This window comes from Lycorma delicatula, chromosome 6 (genome assembly GCF_047948215.1).
Source record: "Lycorma delicatula isolate Av1 chromosome 6, ASM4794821v1, whole genome shotgun sequence".
Classification (NCBI taxonomy): Eukaryota; Metazoa; Arthropoda; class Insecta; order Hemiptera; family Fulgoridae; genus Lycorma; species Lycorma delicatula.
Window position 1 is genome coordinate 38278488 of NC_134460.1, and position 20432 is coordinate 38298919.

The 20432-nt window shown below is 30.5% G+C and overlaps 1 protein-coding gene across 1 annotated transcript in view; it reads left to right on the forward strand.

Moving 5' to 3' along the window:
- Positions 1-4680: 4680 nt before the first annotated feature.
- LOC142326534 (43 kDa receptor-associated protein of the synapse homolog) overlaps positions 4681-20432 on the forward strand; it is a 488700-nt gene continuing 472948 nt past the window's right edge. The window contains exon 1 of the mRNA XM_075369111.1: positions 4681-4813. The gene's annotated coding sequence lies outside the window, so the exon portion shown is untranslated. The remainder of the gene's footprint in view (positions 4814-20432) is intronic.

Genomic DNA, 20432 nt, shown 5'->3' on the forward strand with positions numbered 1-20432 from the left:
TTAGGATATATTTTTATATAATTTTTTTTTCCATTATTTTCACGAGTGAAATAGGTTATGAAAGTCCCGAGAGAACTTCGTGATACACTCTATATATATAAAATAAATGTCTAATTAAAATTACAACACCTTAGTGTTTTATTAAATTGCTCCAGAGCAAAACATTACGGCTTGATTTTGTTATGATAATTAAAACTTGTAGTTACCGACTCTCCCATTATTTTCCAGATAGATAGAGAACTGAAAATTTGCATCGCTACTTCTAATAAGATTTGTAGAAATTAGATCACCACTATGAAAATTGAAAATTCAATATATTATTTTGTCACTTAAAAAGTAATTACGTGTATGGCATTTAAAAATATTGAATAGAATGAAGTAAATTTATACTAAAGTATTGATTTAAAACATTTTCATATAAAGAGACTTCGATTTACTAGTACTAGTAGTAGAGGAATATAACGAGAAATTGTGATTTTATGAATTCTCTTTGGATTCTACCTTCTTACAACAAGAAAATATTTTTTCTTGAAAATATATTATTTTCAGTTTTTATTTTGGCTGGACATTTTAATTTTACATTATTAATTTTATGCATATTTTTTTTTTAACTATAAAGTTTCAAAAACAAAGTATAAACACAACTGAAGAATTAAATGTATTCAAAACTACGGTAATAAACATTTAAGCGTGCGATTACAGTTACGATTTCGGTTACGCTCGATCCCTCCATTACATAAATGCGTTCCATTTGGCGTAAATATCATGTTATGTTTATAAAACAACGTTTACAATTTATTTTATGGATATGCCTATTGCCTACTATACTTTTTTTTTTAATTTATTTTTATTGAATAAATAATATAATAATATATAATTTCCAATTAATTACATACATTGAAAATAATATACATTGAATTTCAATTATTTTCAGTTTTGGTAAAAACAGCAAATCGTTCATAATGTATTATTATAAAATAGTTTACTAATTAGTAAAGCGGTAATATATTAATACTGGAAGGATAAACAAAGAAAAATATAATGTACAACTCAAATTTACCGAAATGAATTTCGTTGGCAATCTAGGTGGCCATTAGATTTAAGTAAACGATAATTAAGTCTGCTTATAAATGTGATTTCTAAGCTTAAACAATCAGCATTGTATCCTTTGCAAAGAGTTTATTTATTGAATTAAAAACGGGAAATTCCGAGTCAGGAAAAAACGATAACTATTAATTTTATTTTTTTTTAACGTGTACGTTGCAATCTGTTCAACTATACCTAATTCAGTTAGCTTATAGAGTTGTAGTAAACGGACTGCGCGAAGTCTTCTGGTGGCTGATTCACAAACATCTCCTGCAAATCCTGATGCATATAAAAGGAAGTACGCTCTAATATATTTAAAAAAATTATACATATATTTAAATTTAAATAATTTTTTTTTTTTAATTTTAAATTTAAATAAATAAATTAATAATTAATAAGTTAAATGATCAGTAAATATTTCTTACCTTGTTCGGCACATCTGAGTAGCCATGATTATTTTATTCATTAAAACCCTTTTATTTTTAGCAGTTTCGTTGAGTTTTTTAAGAGCTATAAAACTGTCAATTCTCCACTATAAACAGTAAAAGTTTAGTAATATTTTAGATTAATTATCTATGATAATAAACAAATAACAGATTCAATTCAGTTTTCGTCACCTGATTGCTGAGAAATCCGTAGGATTGACACTACTAAGAGATACAATGACAGGCTCAATTTTATTTCCTATTATATTATTCAGTTCCCAATAATTTGATTTCACAGTATTCGTTACATATTTTAAACACTTTTTTCATTCCTGCTGCCCCGTTTTATCGACGGATTTTAAGTATGAATGTTTAACAATAGATATTTTAAAAGTAATATTTTCTGACGCTACGTAACTATTGATTTGTTCCCAAAATAAGTCAATTGGGTTGAGTTCATAATGATAGGGAGGTAGGTAATCAAAGCACCTTTTACCATTATATCTTGGTAACTCACCAATTTTATACACATTAAAATTGCATTTAATACACGAAACACTTTGCAATAATTGAAGCTTAAGTACATCCTCTTCAAAAATCATTCCTTTTGAACCCCAAGACTGGGCTGGAATTTTTTACTTTTTATATGAATGATAAAGGGCGTTGTCTAAGATAATAACGAATTATCTTCCGTAAGAGTTAACACATTGCTAAACCATTTCCCAAAAAAATTGCCATCTCATATCATCTCGTTATAAGAGTCCTGTAGATTTAGATTAAAAACTCCAGAGACCAGCATTGATAAACCCTGTATCACTGCCAATATGCGTAATTATGAGATGCCTACCTTTATACATAATAATAATTCTCTTTATCTCAGTGAGATAATGTCGTCAACTTATAATTATATCATTCCTGTCAATTTAAGCACTTTCCCAGCCACGTTTCGTAATTAAAATTCATTCATCTTTTAACAATTTACAAAAAGTTGTTCTTCGAAAATCTGGTCGATCGTTATAATCATTAACACTTTTTCTATTGTAGGCAGTTTTTTTCGAATTAATATTTGTCTTCTTTTTTACGAATTGTTTGCGTTTTTATAGAAATCGTCAACTTTTTCTTCAATTGACCAACGAGGTCTTTTTCTTAGGCTACCGTAATTCCTTAGCAGATTTATAATCTCAAATCACATTGTACAATGAAGCAGCAAAACTTCCACTTATGTTAGCAGTTTTATTAACGACATCCGAAATAAACGCCATTAAATTACTCTGTAATTCGCTTTTGTAAGTATTTAAAAGATGTGTTTTTCCGTATGACTTAAAGGCTTTTTTCTCGGTGTTTTTCTTTTAGAGGGGACATCAATCAATAATCAGCACTGATAAATCTATACTGTTATCAGCTGTCAATATAATCGTATAACTCAAGTTGTACAGACACAAATCTAGGAATATACTACATTCACGTTCCAGTACCTATAAAGAAATTGCATTATATTAAATTTAAATGATATTCAAGTAAATAAACAAGTAAAAAAAAAAAAAATATTCAACACGAGAAAAAAAAGTAGAACAAGATCGTATGAAAAGATCAAGGGTTTTAATAGAACTGAGAAGACAACATTATATGGCCGCGTTGTGAATCAGCCCTGATACACGGAACGTGACTCAGCACAATCATGAGGAACTTACTCACACAAACGCATCGTTTGTTTATTCTTCATTATAAAATCTAACTGAATAGAGTATAGTGAACAATAAGTAACCCTCCCCCTTGACTTAATTAAATGTGGATGATTTGTATGATAAGCAAATGAGGTGTAATCTTGTATAGACTCAAATCGATCATTCCTTGACCGACCGAGTTGGTCTAGTGGTGAACGCGTCTTTCCAAATCAGCTAATTCGTAAGTCAAGAGTTCAAGCGATCTAGTCCTAGTAGAGGCAGTTGCTTTTATACGCATTTGAAATTTGAAGGTCTAGTGGTTAACTTGTCGCAAATCAGATGTTTAGCAGGACCCACCGGGTTGGTCTAGTGGTGAACGCGTCTTTGCAAATCAGCTGATTTCGAACATGATTGTTCCAACCTTCAAATTCTATTATAGGCTTATTAATAAACTTTTATTACGGATTTGAATACAAGATCGTGGATACCGTTGTTCTTTGGTGGTTGGGTTTCAGTTAACCACACATCTCAGGAATGGTCGAACTGAGACTGAACAAGACTACACTTAATTTACACTCATATATATCATCCTCTGAAGTAATACGTGAACGGTAATTCTCGGAGGCTAAACAGGAAAAAATAGAAAACGTCGATCATTCCTAAGACTTGAGGTTAATTGGACCCCAACCACCAAATTACATCGGTATCTACTGTATAATATTCAAATCGGTATAAAATCAACTAACTTTTACTAGGATTTGAACCTCAGAATCTTCGATCTTGAAAATCAGCTGCTAAACAATTTTTTTTTTCACGTTTAGACTTCGAGAATCACTGTCAGGTATTACTTCAGAGGTCGAATGAGGATGATATGTATGAGCATAAGTGAAGTGTAGTCTTGTATAGTATCAGGTCGACCATATCTTAGATGTGTGGTTAATTGAAATCCAACCACCAAAGAACACAGGTATCCACGATATTGTATTTAAATCCGTATAAAAGTAACTGCCTTTACTAGGATTTGAAGGTTGAACTCTCGTCTTCGAAATCAGCTGACTAGTGAAGACGCGTTCACCATTAGACCAACCCGGTGAGTTCTGCTAAACATCTGATTTGCGACAAGTTAACCACTAGACCTGCCTGGTGAGCTATTAAAAAAAAATAGAGAAATTAATATAGTTGAGAATACATCACCTTAAAAATGTTTTTTTTTTGTTATTTGGTTGTTTTTTTAATATAATCTCTTAATCAAATTATTTATGATTTACAAAAAATATAGGAAAATGCTTATTATGAATCATGTAAAAGAAGCTATTAAAATTAAATAATTAAGGTTAATTAAAAACATTCAAATTAAAATATATATATATATATATATATATATATAACAATAAAAATATTAAATGTTATTTTAATGGTTATTTTTAAATAAGAGGCTTTATTGAAGCTTCTCATATTTCAGTTTGATCATCTCTATTTTTTTATTGTTGTTTTTGTTTATAGATTGATTCTAGTTTCTAAGCGGATATCAGGACAAAAAATAATGATTCCTCGAGTAAAAGCATAGCAAATTTTCCTGTACTTATTGTGATCCGTAGTATTGTAAGATTTGGGTCGTTAAAAGAAAAAAAATACACGGTACGTAGATATTTTTCGTTAACAATGCATGCACTTATTTTTCATAATATCTTTATTGTCCTTTAACGTTTCATTTAAGTGGAAAATAAAATAATATTAAGTTTAAATTAATTTTTTAAATACAAAATTTTTGTCTATAAATTTGTTTTAAATTTAATTCAAGTTACTTCCAGGAAACGGTAATATTTCTTTTAATTAATCGTGCATACTTTGTTTAATTATTTAAACAGTCCACAAAAGAAAGAAACTAAGCATGTTCCCTTCTGTACAAGCGACTTTACGATGTCAAAATTTTGTGCGTTTGTTTTTCTATATGGAACACTCTACTTCAGCTGATATTGAAATATCTCTAGCTTCGACTTGATAAACAACTAACTTGGAATCAACATGTTACCTCATTTTGTAAAACTTTACACATTAAACGTTAGCTTTATTCTTCGATTTACAAGTTCTCAAAGCTTCCGTTTTATCTAAAGTTCCATGTTTATAAATCTTTGTTTTAAACCCATTTGAGTGCATGGTAGCCAGATTTATTGTTTTTCAAAACCATTTCTCATATCTAACATAAAATATTTTTCAGTGGAAACCATTAACAAACTATGGTAGTTTTATTTTCTATATGACAAATGTTTCATTAGTCAGATTTACAGATTTCATATTCAATGTCCAATTTTACGGTATTTAGGCTAACTACATTTTAGAGTAAATTAAATCCGTATCTCCACCAACTAATTATCAACCTAGACTCATCAGAACTACTGAATGACTCCGATCGAAGGCAGAACGATGCTGGAGTAGAAATATCGTGAGACATGTTCTATTAAAATATACGTTCGTTAAGTAAAATTAGTTTACCTTTTATTACGGTTGTATTGCTGAGCAGTGGTTTTTCAAAACTACTTTTTTGATTTTTTATTACCAGACTAATCGATATTTTATTTCTTTTAATTCTGAATGAAGTTTAAATTAAAAAAAATTAAACAAATAAAACATTCGCTTTAAATTTAAACTTAGTGTAATACGTTTTAACGTACTGAATTAGAAAAAAATAATTTGTGAACTAAATATATAGACGTAAGTATATTTTTAATTTGATCAAATAAGTTTTTTGTTACTATTAAAGATCTAATTTCGAATTTAGCAATATTATATTCTCCTTTTTTCTGAAAAATTAAAATTTATATTTCTATTCTCACAAAAAAAAAATTAAACTAATGCAAAAGTATGTTATACAAATGAAATATGCACAAAACTAAGGCAAATTTAAGAGAAAAAAAAAACACGAAGTGATAAATATACATAGATACATATAGTGTTAATAAAATATAAGAACCCAATAAAATATGGGAACCTTTAAATGACTTTAAATCATTTTTAAAAAAAAAGAAATTAAATTCACCAAATGTTTTACAAATTCAAATCTTTTGCTCTGGAAATGATGTTTATAGCTAGCTCCAAAAATGACCTTACAAGTTAAGTAACTGCTCAACAATAAAACACTAAAAAAAAAAAAATAATAAAATAAATAAAATTGAACAAATGAACCCCTACCTTACTCAATCCGATTTATTTTGAGGTATGAGTCTAACACTCTATAAAGTTTAGTATAGAGGTAGCTAAAATATTTTAAATGGAAAGTGTAGGAGGATTGTGATATGTTATTTTAAAGGGCATTGAAAAAAAATCATTTAGTATCAATACAATGGGCTACGATTATACTTTTACCTAAATGACGGCCATTTAATATTTTTCCCAACTAGTTTCAAAGTGGCCAACAATTCATCCAAATTCTTATTTCGGAAAGTAGATATCTTTACACGTAAGCATTTGTTAAATTTAATTTATTTTTACGTGTTTTACAGTTTACCGGTTGTTATTTTAGAGATACTGTGGACCGGTTTTAAACTAGCTGGGAAGATGATTAAGTGGCTGTAATTTTGGTTACGGTTTTCGTAATTTGAAGATTTTTACATAAAAATGTTTGTTTATTAACGCTCTTTAAAATGATATATCACAACATTATTATTTTAGTTTAAAATATTTGACTTACCTCTTCTCTCATGGGAGCCTTCTGGATGCTTAAGTCAGGTAAGCTGATTTCAAAAAGGTTTTGAATACCCTGTGGAACTCCATTCGTGTGGGGCTCCACGGGTAGTCTCTTACAAAAAAATAAATGGTTCAAGGTTGGAACATTTGATTCTTTTTTTTTTCTTTTACATTAAACTGTTAAAATATTATTTAAGGCTTTCCAAATTTATTAATTTAACACTTTGTGTATGAGTATCTCTATACGTAAATGTAAAAATTACAGCATTTTTATGCGGTTCTTATGGAACTTCAGGGTAAAGATCAAAGAAAACAGATTACTATCTGGAAGTAGCATATCGTTTCTCAAGTACAGAATGATGCATAATGTAAAGAATCAAATTGTAATTTCTAAGGAAATCAGTTCAGATCTGTTCTTACTATACAAAGGTAAAGAATCGATATTAATGTCTACTTCATTTCGTTGCTATTCACTTGTCTGGTAAAATATTCTTTGAAGATAATAGTCTGCCATTGACTTTGCCTCGGTAAGGATTAATTTAACTTCCTTCTCTTTAACCTTTAGCCCATTTGTCTTATACCATCTCATTAAATTGATAACGAAAAATCTTACTAAAATTAACTAAAATAAATTAAATGAATTTATTACTATTTTTAAAATTTAAATAACTTTTTACATTATCCTGTTAGAGGATATTTTAATATCTTTAGTTTAATATAATACCTTTTAATATAAAACAATATGACAGGTAGAAGGAAAAAATTGTGTAGGCAGGCCACGTTTGGAATATGTAAAACAAATTGTTAGGGATGTAGGATGTAGAGGGTATACTGAAATGAAACGACTAGCCGTAGATAGGGAATCTTGGAGAGCTGCATCAAACCAGTCAAATGACTGAAGACAAAAAAAAAATAATATAAAACTTCAGAAGGTTTGCTATTTTATATACAAAATTTTTTATATACAAAATTATTTCTTTTTAATTGGCATATTTAATCGTTTTTACGATTTTATATTATAAATCCCTTTTTATTTTTTTTCCAATCCTTTTAAATTCATAAAACTGCTGCTAAAATCACCTAATTAAAATAAATATTCATACATACATTTGTAACATATTATATAATTACGCAGACCGAAATTATATCTAAGAGATATATTAATAAAATGGTAGGTTATGATATATCTCAAACGAATGATCGATATTTAAGAAATCATCATTCATAAGCGTGACATAGAATACCGCAACGCTAGGCTTTTTTGAATTGTAAACTTGATATATCGATTGAAAACAGAAGTCGACAAAAATAAAGAAGGGTTTTTTCGTTATATCCATTAAACAAGGTTACTCGTATAGTACGAGTATTTTCTGAACCGATAGCAAATGTACAAACCAAAATTGAACGGAAGGCAGGAATTTTTAGAAACATGGATTTAAAGAAAACTAATTTTTTAAGGAATTATATCAGCTACGATATGTTATATAATATGTGCTTTTCTATCATTTTCTCCTGTATTCAACCTCTGAACTCAACTTTCAGTCCCTGAGGAGATAGTTTGTTTGCCGAAGCAAACTATGCTCCGGTCCATATTCGAGGTACATTTTCCCTTATATCATGTTTCCTTCATTGGTATTTCTTGGTGAAAGCGTTCACTGCCCTCACCACTTACATCACCAAGGTTAGATTTTAAAATGTCCAGATGTGGACGTATTTTTAATGTATTGCAATATAGTATTTTATAGTTTTGAAGAATTATAAATTAAATTTCCTCTTACCGACAATTTAAAAAGTATAAATCTTAGTACTTTCGGAGCTGTTACTCCATCTTCAGGGATTTTCTAAAAGATGTTAATTTAAATTCAAATCAGTAATTTAGAAAAACCCTGAAGATGAAGTAACAGCTCCGAAAGTACTTGGATTTACACTTTTTAAATTGTCGGTAAGTGGAAATTTAATTTATACGATTGAATTAATACCAACGGTATCAAATGCTCAGTAAATTAAGTTTTAAAAAAGTCTACATATTGGTATTACGTAATTCTTACGTTTTTTATGTCATTAATGATTTAACAGTATTTTAAAGTGTTATTCATGCTGCTTTCTTAGATCCATACCATCTTCTGTCAGAGTCTGAATCCTTCATTAGTAGTACACTTCATTAAGAAGTATTAGTATTTCTACAAATACTCTTTATGAATGTCTGCGTCACTCACCCTGGGAAACTTGCTTTAAGGTATAACAAATTTTAACCGTTATGATCCATTTGCAGTGACAAAATACGATTTTGTCTGCCGAATATGATTTTTTTTTCTTTCCAGCTTAAGTAGTCCTTATGGCTGAAGGACACAAATTTGCATCAGATTTCTTGAATTACTAATGACGTCTTTGATTTTCTACAATACAAAAATAATAGTTTATTGGGTGATCCTTAGGCTTTCTTCATACAACAAGAACATCAAAAGGCATTCGTATCATTTTAAACAGCTGCTTAGTAAAGTAACTCAAGAATTACAGCAGATAAGAAAGGCCTTTTACTGATCTTCTGTTATGCATATAACAGTAGTGCAACATAGTGCATATGTTTGTTTTTCCAAAGGAGTAATATTTCGTTTTTGAGATTTAAAAGTTAATCTAACGCGCGTACACACACACACACACACACACACACACACACACACACACACACACACACACACACACACACACACACACACACACACACACACACACACACACACACACAGAGAGAGAGAGAGAGAGAGAGAGAGAGAGAGAGAGAGAGAGAGAGAGAGAGAGAGAGAGAGAGAGAGAGAGAGAGAGCAAAAATTGTTTAGATGATTTATACAATCACGAAAATTTTTATATAAATTACTAAAAATACGCAAAAACCATGTATAAATCACGATAAAAACAATTCACATCTGCATCAGAAAAAGTAAGAGTAAAATAAAACACCGCTTAGAATGGTATTCGTATGAAAAACAGAACGAACTGATAGGTCTGAGTTATTCCACAATAAAAATAGTGATTAAAATGACTATAAATTATGATGTCATTATTAAAGGCTATTAATTTAATCATATTACTTACTGTGATAAATTTATTTTCCCTAGAAGAAATTAGTCATAGTAAACAGTATCGATATCAATCTGATGTAGTACCATATTAGTCAAACTGGTCACTTTTCCGAATTGTTCCACTCTGTTATTTATAAACATTGTTCATTTATAAATATCATGAGACATTCATATTTCATTAATATAAACATTCTCTCTCACAAAAAATCTTTATAATGTTTACAGACAAAATATATCGTTTTAACAATTTTCATTTTTTGCAAGTGACAATTATAAAAAAGAATGAAGCCCTTAGAACAAATTTTGAGGTCATATTTGGATTCAGCGTCAAAAAATACATTAGAGTAAGCTAAAATTATATGTACAACAAAATTTTTGTACACCACAGAAATATATTTTTTTGTAGCTTTTTACACAAGTTATAAATATTTCGGAAAAATCATTTTTATTACAGAAAGTTAGATAATTAGACGAGAAAAAAACGTAATTGAAATTATTTTGTGTAAGTTAAATTAAAAATGAAATATATATTTTAGTTTTACATATATTTTCTCCCTCATAAAATATATATTTTAGTTTTACATATATTTTCTCCCTCATAAAATTGATAGAAAATGATAAGCTATAAAAAAAATTCAATTGAAATATTGAAGGGTTAAAATATCATATTCATAATTTACCTTTCGTTCGAGAGAGAACGATGTCTAGCCAATTGGCATTCAAAATTGAGAATCTGTTAATCTATTTCGATTATATCTGCATTTCATATTTTATTTGAATGTCATAACAAAACAGTAACCCAATTCAAAAACGGAAATTGATGAAATGCAACAAATATCAATTTATTTTTAATATAAAATAAATTATTTTATGATGGCTGATATAACCTCGCTATTTTCTATTCAGGCCATATTACTTATTAACTAATTGCTAAAGTACACATTTTTTTTTTTTTTTAATGACGAAAATGTATTAATTATGATAAAATTTAAAGAACAATAAAATTGCATATTACATTACATTACATTACATTAACAATCGTGATACAGAATTTAATTCTATTTTTTCTGTGTTTTATTCAACTTAATCCATTTTGTTAAGAATTAAATTTTCTACAAGTTTTGTTGAAAAGTTAGTTATTGTATGTCCAACATACAAAAACAAAGGTTTTTACCACAGTTTATTTGGTTTTTACTCAGATTTCCCAAAAACTACTGCAGATATAGTTCTGGGACATATTTTATTCGATTTTTGAGATCAAAAACCGTAAGAAATCAGTAATACTATTCTTTAACGTCTGAAAAATTTCGGTACAACCTCATTTCACCAGAGTAGCTGAAATTCGAGCAATATATTTTACTATCTATAAACGAAGCATTATAGGACGTATGAATATATGTATCAACTTTTTCCATTTTCACGAGTAGAATAGGTTATGAAAGAGATGAAAGACCCGAGATAATTTCATAGTACAATCTGTATATATATATATATGAATAGAATCATATGAAAGTCCCGGGATAACTTTGTGGTACACCTGTATGTATTACATATACATATAGTGTATATATATATATATATATATATATACATATTGTTACCACTTATATGCCTAATTTAATATCGGCGGGCGAACACAATGGCAACTCAGACGCAAGCTTGCTCACAGTATACGGACGTGCTGATATAAGCATCACTACCGCCGCGCAGATGACCGCGCACTTCTCCCACCATAGCGGCGCTGCAGCCCCCCAACTCTCAGGCCCCAATCAAAGAGCGTGCACCACGTGAGTGAAGGCAATTCATCGTCCACCTCCACCTGGAGAAGACCAAGAAGAAGAAGAATTTGGAAGAAAACAGAAGTTCCCGATCGGCTCAATGTGAGACCTCCCGACGGATGCCAACATTACCGCGGGAGCAGCAGCCCTGGTCGGCCCGCCGAGGGAGCCGCTGGACGCGGACGCTACATTTCCGCTCCAGCTAGTGGGCTTCAATCGCCCTGGCCGCGGCGGAGTCAGCAGCAGAAGCCAGGCCAGCGTGGAATCGCTCGAGTTGAACCGCCTCGACAGGGCCAGCGAAGGACGACTGACGTCGATCCGACACTGCGGGGCTCTGGGGGCCACGCTGTAGTGAGGACCCAACTGCCCACAATTCAGAAACAGATGGCGGCTCCTGGAAGATAACTAAGGATGGAATATTATTTTAATAAATGAAACTTTTAAGTATTTATTCGATAAATGGAATTCACCGATATTCCATTAAACCGATTTTAATGTATTAAAATTGATTACTAGATGATATTAAGTATTAATTTGCTTACACGAGTTTTAATCTATTAAAATGTTTAAATGAATTTGATATATTTATATAGTTATATTCTTATGAAACATTACAGATATTACGATCTACTTTTTGGGTAAGTGCGTTTGTGTGTTTTTAAAAAGGAGTGGAATGATCTACCCGTTATTCCGATTTAAATGATGATTCCAAATTGCACACATGAAACACGTGACCTTTTAAGATTATGTTAGTTTTTTAAATGGTTATTCAATTTTTTTAATGTAAATATTAATTTCTGGTTTAATTTTTCAACGTATAATGAAATGCATTGGCATTTTTATTGGTAAGTGAAAGTGTACCGTTCTTTTCATCTATTTTTAACAATTTTTTACTACAAAGAATACTTTCTGTTGTAATTTGTAAAATTACCTCTTAAAAAATTAAAAAGTGCTTTACTTTAATTTTTGCTCTTTTAATATTTAATCGGTTTTAAATCTCATTAGAAAAAAATACAATTAACCAATTCGAGCAAGGAAGGAACAACACCTCTTTTCAAAATTTATCAAAAAACTATTAAAATTTTATTTTCACTGAATTTGTTTCTGAAATATATTAAATTAATTATCTTCTTTTTCTTCCATCACGGTATAGGCGATTCACGTGTTCTGGTTTCAAAGGGTTACTAACGCTTTCTTGGCCGTCCCACATTTCTTTTGCTCTTCGGTCGATAGTTTATTTTTATTTCCTTGGAGAACCTTCCGTCTATCATCCTATTAACATGGTCCTTCCACCTCTCCCTGTTCTCTACTATTGTTTCGCACAAGGGTAGAACATATATTCAAGATAATATATATGTTCTCCCGTGCGGGGAGTTGCATGTTACCTCCATCGGGTGCGTCCTGTGGGAATCAGGGACGCTCACTGACTAAGATTTGGGCCAGGGGGTAGTGGCGAAATAAAATAGTCACCGTGAAACAAAAACTGCCCCTGTCCGGGACAGTTCCACCCTGGGTAGGTTTTAAGGGAGTAGATGGGCGTTCTCACCCATCCCACCACATGAAGTGGTGAACAGGATTTTTAGACATTTTTTCCGATCTTCCTTCTTACTCCTTTGAAATAGGTTTCCATTGGTCAACAGCTTCGACGGTGGTTGGGGAGAAATCCCAACTGCTGGGAAGACGGAAGAGCCTAGAAAGTGGGACTCTGAATTTTAACCCCAGAGGGTTTAAGATGGCAGCCCCATCGCTGGACTACTCTACAAGGTGTTGGTAGCGCCTTTAAAGGAATTAACAATTACTCACAACTTTCAAAAGGGAATAAACCAGACAAGCTTATGGGTAAAACAAATCTGGCGCGAAAAAGATTAAATTAATTACGTAAATTACTTGAAACTATCTTACTAGTAGGAGGAGACAAGGATACTTATCGAAAATTATAAAATAATCTTAATAAGTTATTACTTTCATGGAGTAAGTCGTCGTACTAAAAATCCTTGTCATAAACGAGAAAGCAGATTCATTCTAGCAGTCTTAGCAGTCCCACATGTACCACCCTATCCAGGGTGGTACATATGGGAAGTTACTTACACGTTAATGCTGTTTATATTAGCTAAATACCGTTAATTTGTAACTTCTTACATGGTGGACTCTAATAACTGGAATATACACATGGTTGGAGATTTAGGTAAATCTATATAAATTTAATTCATGTAGGTTTTTATAGTCATTCTATTTTAGTGAATTAAGGTGACTCGAAGTGGGATGATATTAATATTTTACAAAAAATAAAAACGTATTCATTCGAATATAGCGTGCATATTTAATGATTTATTACTATATTATATTATTATATTTTATTTTATATATATTATAATATATAATTATAATTATTATGTATATATTATATTATTATGATTATTATATTATATGATAAGTTAATTATGTATTTACTATATTTTTATTGTATGTTTAATGAATTATTTAACAAGCCGGGTAGTTTAATGATTAAACTCTCATCGCAAAATCAGCTGACTTTCAAAGTCGAGAGTTGTAAATTTCGAGCTCTTGTAAAGGCAGTTGCTTTTATGCGGATTTGAATGTTAGACTATAGATACCGGTGTTCTGTGGTGATTGGGTTTCAATTAACCACACGTTCAGGAGTGGTTGACTTGATTTTGTTCGAGACTACATGTGTACCGGTACATTTACACTTACGCTGCACAACGTCTGCAGCTATGTCAGGTTTGGCAAGCCATTAGTGGTGATTACAGTTGCTATCTATCTAATCTATCCACACACACCCAGACCTGGCAGTAGCTGGAAAAGGGGTTGGAGAAAACAAACTTAATGAATATTTATGGGTTGCCTCTCTCTCTCTCTCACTCACACATACACACAATTTCTCTCGCTCTCTCTCTCTCTCTCTCTCTCTCTCTCTCTCTCTCACTCACACATACACACAATTTCTCTCGCTCTCTCTCTCTCTCTCTCTCTCTCTCTCTCTCTCTCTCTCTCTCTCTCTCTCTCTCTCTCTCTCTCTCTCTCTCTCTCTCTCTCTCTCTCTCTCTCTCTCTCTCTCTCTCTCTCTCTCTCTCTCTCTCTCATGTGCCTTATCCGCTCACCGATCATCGGCTATTACGTTGGCGATCATAACTTTATTCACCAGTGTTGTTAAAAGAACTATGCTTGATATTTCAAATCCCAAAATATTTCTCAAATATTTTAACCATGATATTCTCCGCCTGCCTGGACCACAATATCTGGTTCGTTTTATATCCGCCTTAGAATCGTTTTATTTGACAAATTCATCCAGATCACTTTTAAAAGACGCCTGCAAGATCATATCTCGAAGTTTTTGATAGATGCTTCAGTGAATGTTCAGGATTCCATTACATACAGCAGAACAGAGAAACCGTAGCATCTGAACATTCCTTTACGTAGGCCCAATGAAAGGTCTGGTGACATGAGCACGTTCTTAAGTCGGAAGAAGGTTAATCTAACATTCTCAATGCTGTACTGTAAGGTGATCCATCTTATTTTGTCCCCCCGTTCATCTATACTATTCCCCGAGTACGCATAATTTTTCACTCTTCCTAGCGTTACATCTGGGCTACCTGTTAAATGACTCCACTCACCTTACATCTCACCGTACTTACGAGCATGTACTTAGTCTCTTTGGTGTTAAGACTTAAGCCATACTTCTTATATTCCGTAGTATATCAGTGTTCTTTGATGATTGGGTTTCAATTAACTACACATCTCAGGAATGATTGACCTCATCAGACTGTGCAAGACTACACTTTATTTACATTTATACATATCATCCTCATTCATCCTCAGAAGTAAAACCTTACGGTGGTTCGAAGGCTAAACAGGAAAAGAGTATACATGCCAAAGTAGAGTTTTGGTTCTTGAAAATGGTTCTCGAAGAAATTTGATTGCGTATCAGGTCCCGTAATACCAATCAGTTTTGGATTTCAGACAGATAGAAAATCTAAATTTTGTATTATTTTTGAAAAAAGATTTCGTTATCTGGTTTTCATTCAGTTTTAATTTTTACCGAACAAACCGGTAGAATGTAAACTTTTATCTAAAAAAATATTTGTAAAGATTACTCAATTGTATGACAATACGTATTAAAATTTCTGTATAATTTTTCTTTTACTAGTTTAGATTACTGATTTAAAATTAACTGCTAATTAACCTTAACTATTAAATGTATTCTCAAAAATAGAATTACCTTGACTGTTTTCTCGTTACTATTGTATTGTAATGTCAAAGAAATTGAGGTTAAAGCCAAATAAGAGACGTAGAACTAGTCGTAGTACATTGGAAAATATATATAGAAGAGCTTTTAAACGTTAAGGCATTAGTGTTGAAACAAAGGTTTACCTCCCACTTTAAATATCTACCGTTTCGATTGTTTCATCGTTTCTCCAATACGTTCTGAACGATAAAATGGAGGGGATCAGGCAAACTCGGTTTGGGTTAACGGAACGTGGAAACATTTCTCTTCCCAAAATTGAAATGCGGTCAGTCTGCTCTACGACTTTACTGTATGGGTCACGGTTTTACTCTCTCTCTCCCTTTATCATTCTTCCTCTTTCTATCTATATATTCTCTTTTCCATTCCATTACTATCTCTATTTCCCTTTAAAACTATTTAAATGCCTAATTTATCAACCTATCATTTTCACTCTTGTTTACTAGATACATCGTCCCTTTAAATAGCTCCTTTCTTGTTTTACATGAAATTTATTTGCAATATATTGTAATTTAAATTGGAAATCCCGGTTTCTAAAAAAAAAAAACAAAGAAAATTTCCATAATGTATGTTTCTTCTTTATTGTATTATAACAGTTGTAATAAAATTTACTGTTTTTTCAATTAATCGTTTTTACCCCATATTTTATTTATCTCAACTATCATTATAAAAACGAATGTTGTAAGATTATTCGAAATATTTTACCATTTAAAGATTAACGGATGAGCATTTTAGTCATTATTACTAAAATAATTAATGTTTTTATGATGAATCGTAAACGCCTGTATGCGGTTTCCTTTTTTTACTCCTCAGATCTCAAATATATAAAATTGCCACCTTCATATTTTTGTTTCATTTTCATATACTTAATTTTAATTTAACTTCATGTTTCTGGACCTTTTATTATTTATTTCTTTCTTTTATTAATTCATATACTTTTTCGGCGCCTAAAGCGGCTGCACGTATTGGATTTGTATGGTTCTTTGAGATTTGGGAGAATCCACTAGATTGGGACATTACGCTTCGTCAAAATATCTCTGTTTTGTTTCGCCGTTTAGTTTTGTTTTCATCATTTTTTTTCATTTTAATTTTTTCCTTTTTCTTCTTACTATATTTCTTTGATTCGTTTTTATAATTCTTTATATTATTGTGATATATATATTAATATAAAGGTATCTCCTTTGTTCTCTTTTTATGTTACGAATTTTATCAATGCTCTTTGAGCCTATCAATGGTACCTAATTGATTATCTTTATTATATACTTGAATATACCTAAGAGATGTTACATATATACCTTAGAGATATGTATACATAGGGGCATACATATCTATGCATTTATAAATCTTGAGAGATTCTCTCTTTGCATGTCATTTGTTTATCTTATGGTTTTAGTTAACTGGGACTGATTATAAACAAAAATAACTATTGGAAAAAAAGTATGCTTCTTATAATAGAATAAAAGTTAAATAAATATACGTTAATTCGCCTTTTTTCCTGTTTAGTCTCCTAGAATCACCGTTAGGTATTACTTCAGAGGATGATGAATGGATTTCGACCATTTCTGAGATGTGTAGTTAATTGAAACCCGATCAACAAAGAACACCGGTATCCACGATCTGGTATTCAAATCCGTTTAAATCTAACTGGCTTTACTAGGATTTGAACGTTGGAACTCTCGACTTTGAAATCAGCTGATCAGCAGCAGGTTTAATTCGTTTATCGTTAATTCGCGTATTATTCATCTACTGAACTCCTTCTCCTTATCTCTTCCTTTTTAAGTTAGCCAGTTCTTCGTTACTGCGATCCGTGCCAAACTAAGTTTTACCGCTACAAAGTCATAAAAATGGATATCACCGGGTTTCGAAACCGAGTTAAACGTACTGCAAAAACGCGGTTTTTTCATTCCGTATCTTAATGAAATTTATTTTGAAACTTTATACTTTTTAATAATTCAAGAAAATACTGGACTTTTTCGTAACTTTATTTGATTATATCGTCTCAAGAAGAGGAAAAACATAGAAAAATTTCTACTTGTAGCAAGTTAAGCGATTTCTCCACCGAGGGTATGTTCAATTATATTATTATTTATATTTTTTAACTACAGCAGTTATAGCAGTTTCTTAGTGAAATAATTCAAACGTTTTCACGTATACTTAATTAAGAGTGGATAGATATAAACTTAGAGGTTCTTTTTCTTATAGTATGTGGAATTGATACATATTCAGTATTAAGTTTTAGACAAAAGGGCGAAAGAGTAGGAACAGAATTACCAGCCGGTAAAGTAATTACAATACTACTTTTGCACGTAGAAATTTTATTTTGTGTTTTCAGTTAATACAATAAACATTTTGTTCACCAAATTTCAGTTAATCTCAATTCTCCCTTAATAAATGAAGATATAAAACATATCTCAGTGCCTCTCACCAGAAAGAGGTACAATTATTTGTTATTTAAACTACCTATCTAAGTCATTGTTATGACTAACGAAATACAAGGTCGAGCTGTTTTCTCCGAGAGTAATGATGATTACACGATCAGTCCTGGTATTGGACAGAATGAAAATGGCTCTTACTATCCCAATATCACCTGATTTTTATGGGAATAGCATGCCTATATACAGTAGTTTGTGTACTACTTAGTGGAAAAAGATTGCGCTAAACCACTTCATTCCTCTTTTTTAATAATCAAGGCATTAGAAGCTTGGTATTCTTGCGGTTAACTATACAAATTCTGGAAATGATTCGTTTCTCGGTTCAGGTTGCCTTCAGGAATTTTTTTAATGGAAATTAACAAATTTACTGAATTCATGCTGAATTAGACATTTTAAGAATGATGTTTTTTCTTTGTCATATACTATTCACAACTTAATAGGACAATCAGCAGTTACGTTTTATTTTCATCGTAAGTACGATTTAATGTCAGAAGACGCGTTTAGACGTTGAAACTTACTATAATTAGTGAAAGTATTCTCGAACTAGGTGGTAAAAAAGTTACTCCTCCCTTATCTCTTTCTTTCAGTCAATTAGTCAGAAAGTCTTTCAAATATACTAAATTTTTTCCATAAATATAAGAATGATAAAATCCCGCTAGTACTCTCCCGTCTACATCATGAAAAAAATTTTAAATTAACGTGTAATTTTAAAATTCAGTAATAAAACTGAATGATTGGTAGGTAGCGTTTAATCTATTTTTTAGGGGAATTAAAATGAATGAAAATTTTATTCCTATATTTTGTTAGGTTATCTAAAATAATATCCAATGAGAAATAATTGTTCTTTTTTTTATGAAAGAACCCTTTTTTTGTTTTGTTTTTATTTCGAATCCTAGTAACTACGCCAATGTCATCTTTTTCTTTTCTTCTGTTACATATTTTTTTCATTTTCTTGAATTGGACCCGTTTTTCTTTTTCTGTTCATATTCTTTTTTTCATCTACAAGAATCGTTTACATTATAAATTATTTCTCTAAACTTCATTCTATTCAAAAATTCTTCCTTTTTTATCCTTAGTTTTTAAAGTTCCTTTTTCCTTTGCTTTGTGTATCCTGTTTAGGAGTGTAGTTTCAAATGTTTTTCGGAAAAATTATTTATTTAATGTTCTTAAATTCCTTCAGATTATGCATCCGAGGAATTTTAATCTTATTTTTCTAATTGAAGTTTCCCAATCTCTCGAAAACCGCACATATTTTTATTCAAACCTTCTTTTGTTCATTTATGAAGTTTTTTTTGCAATGAACCTAAAGAAATTCGGAAGATTTTTTAACCCTTACCACTGGATCATGAATAAATCTTAAAGTATTATTGAATAGCAATATTTCATTCAAATAACCCACTAAATTTTTCATTTATTTTTTTTTTCTTATACATCTTATCTACATTATTAATCTTTTTTTTTCTTTGTATATAAATATATATATATATATATATATATATATATATATATATATTATATATAAAATATATATATATATTTATATATATATCGTTTAAAATAAAATTATTATGATTTAACCTAAATAAATATTTTAATTTTATTTTCAATGGGTTTAGCATATTTTAAAGTTACAACATTAATGAAATGTAAAGTTTACATAATTGCAAACAAAATTTATTAATAGTAATTAAATTATTTTGTGTTTTTATAACAGAAAACAATCTTTTATGAGTTTTCTATTGTTTTCATCGGAAGTTTTATCTTTCTTTTAAATAAACCAAGAAATCACCCCCGAAAGATTCTTTCTAATTGATGTTTAATTTTCTAAATTGTTAAAGTTATTTTAACGTATCTATAATATAAATTAATTAATCCTTAATTTCATTAAAACAAAACAATGTTTTGCTTTATAATTTTACAATTAGGCTATTATCTACTGAGTTTTTCTTTTTCTTTATGAGAAACCCTTTTTTTATTGAGACTAAAAGTTTTACTCGTGTAAGCTAATTTATGATAGGC